This window comes from Silurus meridionalis, chromosome 1 (genome assembly GCF_014805685.1).
Source record: "Silurus meridionalis isolate SWU-2019-XX chromosome 1, ASM1480568v1, whole genome shotgun sequence".
Taxonomy (NCBI): domain Eukaryota; kingdom Metazoa; phylum Chordata; class Actinopteri; order Siluriformes; family Siluridae; genus Silurus; species Silurus meridionalis.
In genome coordinates this window covers 28,069,464-28,079,672 of record NC_060884.1, presented here as the reverse complement: position 1 = coordinate 28,079,672, position 10,209 = coordinate 28,069,464, and positions in this window count along the sequence as shown.

Sequence of the window (10,209 nt, the reverse complement as noted above, 5' to 3'; positions counted from 1 at the left end):
TCTTTCACATTAGAAATATTTCTAAGTTAAGAAACATGTTTTATATATATCTGATGCAGAGAAGCTCGTCCATGCATTCATGACCTCCAGAATAGACTACTGTAATGCGTTACTAGGTGGATGTCCTGCATCATTATTAAACAAGCTTCAGTTAGTTCAGAATGCGGCAGCAAGAGTTCTTACAAGGTCAAGAAAATATGATCATATAACCCCAATCTTATCATCCCTGCACTGGCTTCCTGTTAAGTTTCGAATAGACTTCAAACTACTGCTACTTACTTATAAAGCACTAAATGGTTTGGCTCCCATGTATCTCTCCAGTTTTTTAACACGCTACAATCCGTCACGCTCCCTGAGATCTCAAAACTCTGGGCTTCTAGTAGTTCCTAGAATAGCAAAGTCCACTAAAATGTGGTAGAGCATTTTCACATTTAGCTCCTAAACTCTGGAATAGTCTTCCTGACAGTGTTCGGGGCTCAGACACACTCTCCCAGTTTAAGTGTAGATTAAAAACATATCTTTTTAGCAAAGCCTACACATAACATGCGTCTCACATCATAACCTTGTGCTCCGGAACATCTGATCACATGCACATTATCAACTTGTGCTGTTAATATCATGAACAGCAGCTACGCTAATTCCTCTCCACTGCTTCTCTTTCTCTCCCCATCCCGAAGCATCCTGAGGTTTGGCCAGCTCCAGTCACGTCCCACCTCATGAAGATTATGGACCTTTGAAGAAGTAGATGCCGAACTCGCAAACATCCCGAACCATCTAGAGACGTGCCAGTTACAATTGGATCCCGCTACATGTGTGGTTTTGACATTGGACCTCCTGAAGTGTTTAAAGGCTCTGGCATGGAGAAGCTGATGCTGGATCTGTGATGATCACAAATTTTGAGCTCATAAAACTAGGAGCTACTAACCATATAGACTGTAAAAGACTGTAGAAAGAACATTACTTATAATCTTATACTCCAGTGCTCATGTCTCTCTCTCCAGTGTTCTGTATTGTTGAAAGATTTATGATCAAACTCTTGATGTCACCCAAATGAGGATGGGTTTCCCTTTTTGAGTCTGGTTCCTCTCAAGGTTTCTTCCTTATAACATCTAAGGGAGTTTTTCCTTGCCACAGTCGCCACGGCTGCTCATCAGGGATAAATACACACCATTCACCTTAATGTTGATTTTTGTAAAGCTGCTTTGAGACAATGTCTGTTTTGAAGTCTACCATCTTAACCACTAAGCTTCCACTTCTCCCAGTTCAGATCTTGTGGTTACATTTGTCTGGTCCTTTCAAGGAATGTTACTCATTTTTAAAAATAAAAGTTTCTTTTTAGTTACTAGGGTAAAGTAAGGGCTATATTTAGGTGTAGATATAGCATAATTAGCTGCATTAATACTAAAGCCAATAGAAAGGTTTAAAACTAATGTGTGTGAATGTGCATTCTAGGTGTTTCACAGGTATGGGTTTTTTTTTTGCATATGAGGCTCAAACTGCAGCTCAGTGGAATTAAATTTTCCAGACTGGGTTTTTATGGGGAAGGTAATGATTGGCCGTTGACTGTGTAACCACCACCACACTACAGCCCTATTGGAAGACTTTCTTTCCTTTCTGCTTCTATATCTTCTTCCCTTTTTCTCTCACTCTTTGCTCTTTCATGCAGACCTTTTTATCATCACAAAATGAAAAAATGTAAACTTTGTGGATATACTGTGCAAATACATACATATACATATTTCCACCAAAGCTTGTAATTGGTCAGAAGTTAATATTAATATATATGTTAATATATTGTAGGTATTTTGGCTAGAATTTAAATAACAGGCTTGTATTTTAATTTTAGTATTTTATTGTATCTCGAGTTACAGTGTGGTCTCCAGTGTTGGTGCTTTGCTGCATTCAGAGGTAAAACTAGGTTTTGTGACACAAGGAAATATCCAGAATGGAGGACTTTGTTTCTTATTAACATGTTTTAATTGCTCTTAGTCACTTCTAGGTAGACATAAGAGAAACTGGTACATATCCTTGCCATCGTGTAAATGATAAGAGCAAATGTTTATTGTATAATTTAATGTATAATATATAGATATTGTAACCATTGCCAACTTGCTGTAGTATAAAAGGAATAAAACAGCTTAGAACATGCAGTTTTGGAAATTGGAAAATTTAAGGGGCATTCAAGTCAAGTTCTGTGTTTGAGGTCTTCTGTAGATATCTGTGGGTTTTACGCCTTCGTTTACAATATGCATTTATAAAAGTATTTGAATCCATTCTTTATTTCTTTCAGCTTTTAGAGTTAATCTTTTTTGGAGGGAAACAACTTTTATCAGTCCAAAATTAAAAACATTTTCCATACAACTACATAATAGCACCCCTTTAAGAAGCTAAAAACTTTTACTTTGTCAAAAATGCTGTTTTTTTTCTCGCCAAAAATTCAATTAATACAGTTTTATTTTTATAGTGTTTTAAACATTTTGGACATTGTCCAAAGCAGCTTTACAAATCAAATAAACTCATATTCAAATAAGAGATGACCAAGAGCCTCTGCACATTTACAATTAAAAACATATCCTGATACCTGTTCATTATGAAAAAAACTGTACAGTAACTATTCTTTTTTTTATTCTCCTTTACATTATCTTACTTTGGAATCCCAGGGTTGCTTTTGTTCGATGAGATTTAATAAATAGTCCTTAGATTAATACTGTTAGAAATCAGAAACCATGCCTCAGTGGTTAAGGATCTGGGTTACTGAGCAACAGGCCAAAGGTTTAAGCCTTAGCAATGCCACTGTGGTGTCTTTATAAATTTGTAATGTATGTTATTTCTTTTACCACTATCATTTACGTTTATGACATACGGCAGACACTCTTAACCTCAACAATTTATCTGATTTTATACAATATAAGCAGTTATACAATAACATAAACAGTCAAGTCAAGGCAGACGTCCTTATCCAGAGCGGCTTACAATACTCCCATTTATACAACTGAGCAGTTGAGGGTTAAGGGCCTTGCTAAAGATTCCAGTAGTGGCAGCAAAGTGATGGTGAGATTTGAACTCACAACCTTCTGGTCAGAAATCCAGCATCTTAACCAATAAATTGCCTCTTCCTCCTTTAGACAACCATTGAGAGTCCACTTTATTTTGTGCCTAAATTAGTTTTGTTCAAATCTCACCCACCCTGTCATATGACAGCTACTATCCTGGAAGAAAGGCAAATACATCATAATGAATTGCTCCTCATGCTGCAATACAGCTGCTAATACTTTTGTGTTACAAATTACAGCAAAGTGAAAAACAAGACCTTTCTTGTTTTTACTCCTACATGCTGAAAACTTTCAGATGGTTGTCAGATCACAGTCAGTTCTTAACTCGAGATCCCAACAACCACTGCGGCCTCCAAATATGGTTGCCACAAACTCCAACCCATAAACCACACACAAACATGCCTGCTTTGCATCACCAAGCTACTGATTAAGACAAGGGCTACTCAATTACATATGTGAATACACACACACACACACACACACACACACACACACACACACACACACACACAAATAAAAAGAACTCCCATTCATAAACCCTTTGTGAAGTACCGCTCTTTGTGACGTGTTGAATTGATTTATCAAGACTTATAGTTCACGATTTAATATCTCGCTGCAGACTGTGCCTGCTTTGCCCCTTGGATATTTTTTTGACTACGTTATTGGATATTGTTTAGGATTTGATTGCTTGGACTATTAAAGACTGGCTGTTTTTAATTGCTCTTGCATCTGAGTCGGAAACTTATAATGGACAAAGCACAAATACTGGAGACTGCATCCATAGATATTAAATAAAAGCAAAATTATACAACACAAAATATATTTTTAATTTGTTAAATATCAATTAGTTAATTTGTGAATATATTATGTTATTGTTTTAATACTTCTACTACTACGAATAATAATAATAATTATTATTATTATTAAACTAGTTCATTCTAAACCAAAGACTTTTCTTTTTTCCTAACCTGCCTGATTCATGCTGACATCCTACCTCTGTAATTCTTTTGATTTGGAGACAATTAAAATCCATTGAGTTAATGAGTAGTTAAACTTAAGAACCATAAAGATGGATTTGGACTTTAATTAACATAATTGTCTGTTACAATGACTTAGGACTAATTTCTGCATATAGTTTTTTCCAAGTGTCCATCAGGGAACAGGTGAGGGAAAGATAAAACTGTAATAAATGGACATTCGGTGCCACCCAGATGAGGATGGGCTCCCTGTTGAGTCTGGTTCCTCTCAAGGTTCCTTTCTTCCTCATACCATCTGACCTTTACCATTTAAGAGTTTTACCTTGCTGCTGTAGTTACAGGATTGCTCTTTAGAGATAGGGACTCGTTTATTAAACTAAAATTTATATTTGTAATCTATTTATTTCTGTAAGGCTACTTTGGGACAATGTCCATTGTTAAAAGTGCTATTCAAATAGAATTACATTTAATTTAGTACACTTCAACATACTGCTTTTGATAAATAATTTGTAGTGAAAGTATTATTTTTAAAGATTTTTTAGCTTATTTCAAAGTGGTGCATGAAACAAAAAACATCCATGAACCAGAATTTCTGTTGAATGAATGTGAAAGTGAATTTGTACTGCAACATGTAGATGGTAGGGTCTGTCTTTAGCATTAACAGCATGAATGACTCTATTGAAGCAATCTGTCTTATGTCAAGCGTTCTGGGTGCTGCTTGTGGTGTAATGATGGGGGAATGTTTTCTTGGCATACATTGGGCTTTTTAGGTCAGAACAGAATGGCTGTACTATTTTAAGCTCATAGAAAGTCTACAGTAATATAAACAAGGTGAGCAGAAAAGCATCTCAGGATTCTGAAGGTTAATGGACTGAATCGGAAATATGAGGCTATATCGGATGTGGGATCAGTGAAACTGAGTTGCTTGGAAGTAAGATTAGAAAAGTGTCAGCTTTTCTGATTTTCTTATTTGTGCTGCAGCATGCAGATGGACAAGGTCAGAATTTCAGATCAACTACTACACGAACCCATCATGTCAAGTGTCAACAGTTCAGGCTGCTGGTGTACAAACCCGATTCCAAAAAAGTTGGGACACTGAACAAATTGTAAATAAAAACAGAATGCAATGATGTGGAAGATTCAAATTTTAGTATTTTATTCAGAAAACAACATAGATGACATATCAAATGTTTAAACTGAGAAAATGTATAATTTTAAAGAAAAAAAAGTTGATTTTAAATTTCATGGCATCAACACATCTCAAAAAAGTTGGGACAAGGCCATGTTTACCACTGTGTGGCATCCCCTCTTCTTTTTATAACAGTCTGCAAACATCTGGGGACTGAGGCGACAAGTTGCTCAAGTTTAGGAATAGGAATGTTGTCCCATTCTTGTCTAATACAGGCTTCTAGTTGCTCAACTGGCTTAGGTCTTCTTTGTCGCATCTTCCTCTTTATGATGCGCCAAATGTTTTCTATGTGTGAAAGTTCTGGACTGCAGGCTGGCCATTTCAGTACTGGGGCCCGGGGAAAACGCCTGTGCTTCTGGATCACGTATAGATATGGCTTCTTTTTTGACCTATAGAGTTTTAGCTGGCAACGGCTAATGGCACGGTGGACTGTGTTCACCAACAATGTTTTCTGTAAGTATTCCTGAGCCCATGTTGTGATTTCCATTACAGTAGCATTCCTGTATGTGATGCAATGCCGTCTAAGGGCTCGAAGATCATGGGCATCCACTATGGTTTTCCGGCCTTGACCCTTACGCACAGAGATTGTTCCAGATTCTCTGAATCTTTGGATGATATTATGCACTGTAGATGATCCTCCTTTATAATATTGCTCCACTATTTTTCACCGCAGCATTGGGGGAATTGGTGATCCTCTGCCCATCTTGACTTCTGAGAGACACTGCTACTCTGAGAGGCTCTTTTTATACCCAATCATGTTGCCAATTGACCTAATAAGTTGCAAATTGGTCCTCCAGCTGTTCCTTATATGTACATTTAACTTTTCCGGCCTCTTACCTTTTACTGTCATAAGCATTTTTTTGTATATACAGTGAGGAAAATAAGTATTTGAACACCCTGCTATTTTGCAAGTTCTCCCACTTAGAATTCATGGAGGGGTCTGAAATTGTCCACTGTAAGAGACATAATCTAAAAAAAAAATCCAGAAATCACAATGTAGGATTTTTTAACTATTTATTTGTATGATACAGCTGCAAATAAGTATTTGAACACCTGAGAAAGTCAATGTTAATATTTTGTACAGTAGCCCCTGTTTGCAATTACAGAGGTCAAACGTTTCCTGTATTTTTTCACCAGGTTTGCACACACTGCAGGAGGGATTTTGGCCCACTCCTCCACACAGATCTTCTATAGATCAGTCAGGTTTCTGGCCTGTCGCTGAGAAACATGGAGTTTGAGCTCCCTCCAAAGATTTTCTATTGGGTTTAGGTCTGGAGACTGGCTAGGCCACGCCAGAACCTTGATATGCTTCTTACAGAGCCACTCCTTGGTTATCCTGGCTGTGTGCTTCGGGTCATTGTCATGTTGGAAGACCCAGCCTCGACCCATCTTCAATGCTCTAACTGAGGGAAGGAGGTTGTTCCCCAAAATCTCGCAATACATGGCCCCGGTCATCCTCTCCTTAATACAGTGCAGTCGCCCTGTCCCATGTGCAGAAAAACACCCCAAAGCATGATGCTACCACCCCATGCTTCACAGTAGGGATGGTGTTCTTGGATGGTACTCATCATTCTTCTTCCTCCAAACACGTTTAGTGGAATTATGACCCAAAAGTTCTATTTTGGTCTTATCTGACCACATGACTTTCTCCCATGACTCCTCTGGATCATCCAAATGGTCATTGGCAAACTTAAGACGTGCCTGGGCATGTGCTGGTTTAAGCAGGGGAACCTTCCGTGCCATGCATGATTTCAAACCATGACGCCTTAGTGTATTACCAACAGTAACCTTGGAAACGGTGGTCCCAGCTCTTTTCAGGTCATTGGCCAGCTCCTCCCGTGTAGTTCTGGGCTGATTTCTCACCTTCCTTAGGATCATTGAGACCCCACGGTGAGATCTTGCATGGAGCCCCAGTCCGAGGAGATTGACAGTCATGTTTAGCTTCTTCCATTTTCTAATGATTGCTCCAACAGTGGACCTTTTTCACCAAGCTGCTTGGCAATTTCCCCATAGCCCTTTCCAGCCTTGTGGAGGTGTACAATTTTGTCTCTAGTGTCTTTGGACAGCTCTTTGGTCTTAGCCATGTTAGTAGTTGGATTCTTACTGATTGTATGGGGTGGACAGGTGTCTTTATGCAGCTAACGACCTCAAACAGGTGCATCTAATTTAGGATAATAAATGTAGTGGAGGTGGACATTTTAAAGGCAGACTAACAGGTCTTTGAGGTCAGAATTCTAGCTGATAGACAGGTGTTCAAATACTTATTTGCAGCTGTATCATACAAATAAATAGTTTAAAATCATACATTGTGGATTTTTTTTTTTTTAGATTATGTCTCTCACAGTGGACATGCACCTACGATGACAATTTCAGACCCCTCCATGATTTCTAAGTGGGAGAACTTGCAAAACTTGCAGAACTTGAGAACTTGGGTGTTCAAATACTTATTTTCTCACTGTATATATATATATATATATATATATATATATATATATATATATATATATATATTTAAGGATATCTTTATATCCTTATTTATTCTTATTTTTATATAGTTTTTATACTTTATTTATCTGCCTTCTTTTTCTCTGTTTTTATTTTTTATTTTTATTCTCTTTTTTCACCCCATTTTATTCCTAGTGCCGGACCGTCGTAAAAAGCATTTCACTGCATGTAGTACCCTGTATGTATGTGTATGTGACAAATAAAATTTGATTTGATTTGATAAAAGGAAAGGGAAAAGTAATCGTTTTAATTTTTTTTTGGCATAGATTGAGCAGAGACCTTAGGCTAAAAACCAATCAAGCATCATTCGAATTCCACAGTCATTCTGAGTATAATCACCAGGTCTGAATTCGACAGAGCAATTGCTATTATATGATGTAATCACATCAATATGTACAAGAATATCAGGGAAATGATTTCAACACCTTGCAAATATGCTACAAAGAAATAGAATAAATAGAGTTCTGTGAGCAAAATAATAATGTTGATTTGCCCAGGTATTCAATTGGTATTCAGCCTTTTCAGATCCTGGCTGTGTGCTTCGGGTCATTGTCATGTTGGAAGACCCAGCCTCGACCCATCTTCAATGCTCTAACTGAGGGAAGGAGGTTGTTCCCAAAATCTCGCAATACATGGCCCCGGTCATCCTCTCCTTAATACAGTGCAGTCGCCCTGTCCCATGTGCAGAAAAACACCCCAAAGCATGATGCTACCACCCCATGCTTCACAGTAGGGATGGTGTTCTTGGATGGTACTCATCATTCTTCTTCCTCCAAACACGTTTAGTGGAATTATGACCCAAAAGTTCTATTTTGGTCTCATCTGACCACATGACTTTCTCCCATGACTCCTCTGGATCATCCAAATGGTCATTGGCAAACTTAAGACGTGCCTGGGCATGTGCTGGTTTAAGCAGGGGAACCTTCCGTGCCATGCATGATTTCAAACCATGACGCCTTAGTGTATTACCAACAGTAACCTTGGAAACGGTGGTCCCAGCTCTTTTCAGGTCATTGACCAGCTCCTCCCATGTAGTTCTGGGATGATTTCTCACCTTCCTTAGGATTATTGAGACCCCACGGTGAGATCTTGCATGGAGCCCCAGTCCGAGGAGATTGACAGTCATGTTTAGCTTCTTCCATTTTCTAATGATTGCTCCAACAGTGGACCTTTTTCACCAAGCTGCTTGGCAATTTCCCCATAGCCCTTTCCAGCCTTGTGGAGGTGTACAATTTTGTCTCTAGTGTCTTTGGACAGCTCTTTGGTCTTGGCCATGTTAGTAGTTGGATTCTTACTGATTGTATGGGGTGGACAGGTGTCTTTATGCAGCTAACGACCTCAAACAGGTGCATCTAATTTAGGATAATAAATGTAGTGGAGGTGGACATTTTAAAGGCAGACTAACAGGTCTTTGAGGTCAAATTCTAGCTGATAGACAGGTGTTCAAATACTTATTTGCAACTGTATCATACAAATAAATAGTTTTAAAATCATACATTGTGGATTTTTTTTTTTTTTTTAGATTATGTCTCTCAAAGTGGACATGCACCTACGATGACAATTTCAGACCCCTCCATGATTTCTAAGTGGGAGAACTTGCAAAACTTGCAGAACTTGAGAACTTGGGTGTTCAAATACTTATTTTCCTCACTGTATATATATATATATATATATATATATATATATATATATATATATATATATATATATATATTTAAGGATATCTTTATATCCTTATTTATTCTTATTTTTATATAGTTTTTATACTTTATTTATCTGCCTTCTTTTTCTCTGTTTTTATTTTTTATTTTTATTCTCTTTTTTCACCCCATTTTATTCCCTAGTGCCGGACCGTCGTAAAAAGCATTTCACTGCATGTAGTACCCTGTATGTATGTGTATGTGACAAATAAAATTTGATTTGATTTGATAAAAGGAAAGGGAAAAGTAATCGTTTTTATTTTTTTTTGGCATAGATTGAGCAGAGACCTTAGGCTAAAAACCAATCAAGCATCATTCGAATTCCACAGTCATTCTGAGTATAATCACCAGGTCTGAATTCGACAGAGCAATTGCTATTATATGATGTAATCACATCAATATGTACAAGAATATCAGGGAAATGATTTCAACACCTTGCAAATATGCTACAAAGAAATAGAATAAATAGAGTTCTGTGAGCAAAATAATAATGTTGATTTGCCCAGGTATTCAATTGGTATTCAGCCTTTTCAGACTAAATCCATCTCCTGTTCATATAAAAGCACAGCTAAGCTCCCACAGACTGCTAATAGACAAAAGTGGAAAAAACTGTTCACAGCCCTTCTCGCCACTCTTTAGATACTTGGTGCATGGAGAGTTATGATCCTTACAGTGTTTGCTTAAACCATCAAAATACATTCAAGAAAAAAAAGGTTCTCTGATTGGTCACTGGAGTCTGACTAAATTGAAACCTTCTGTATGGCATAAGGAATTCTGGGACTTTG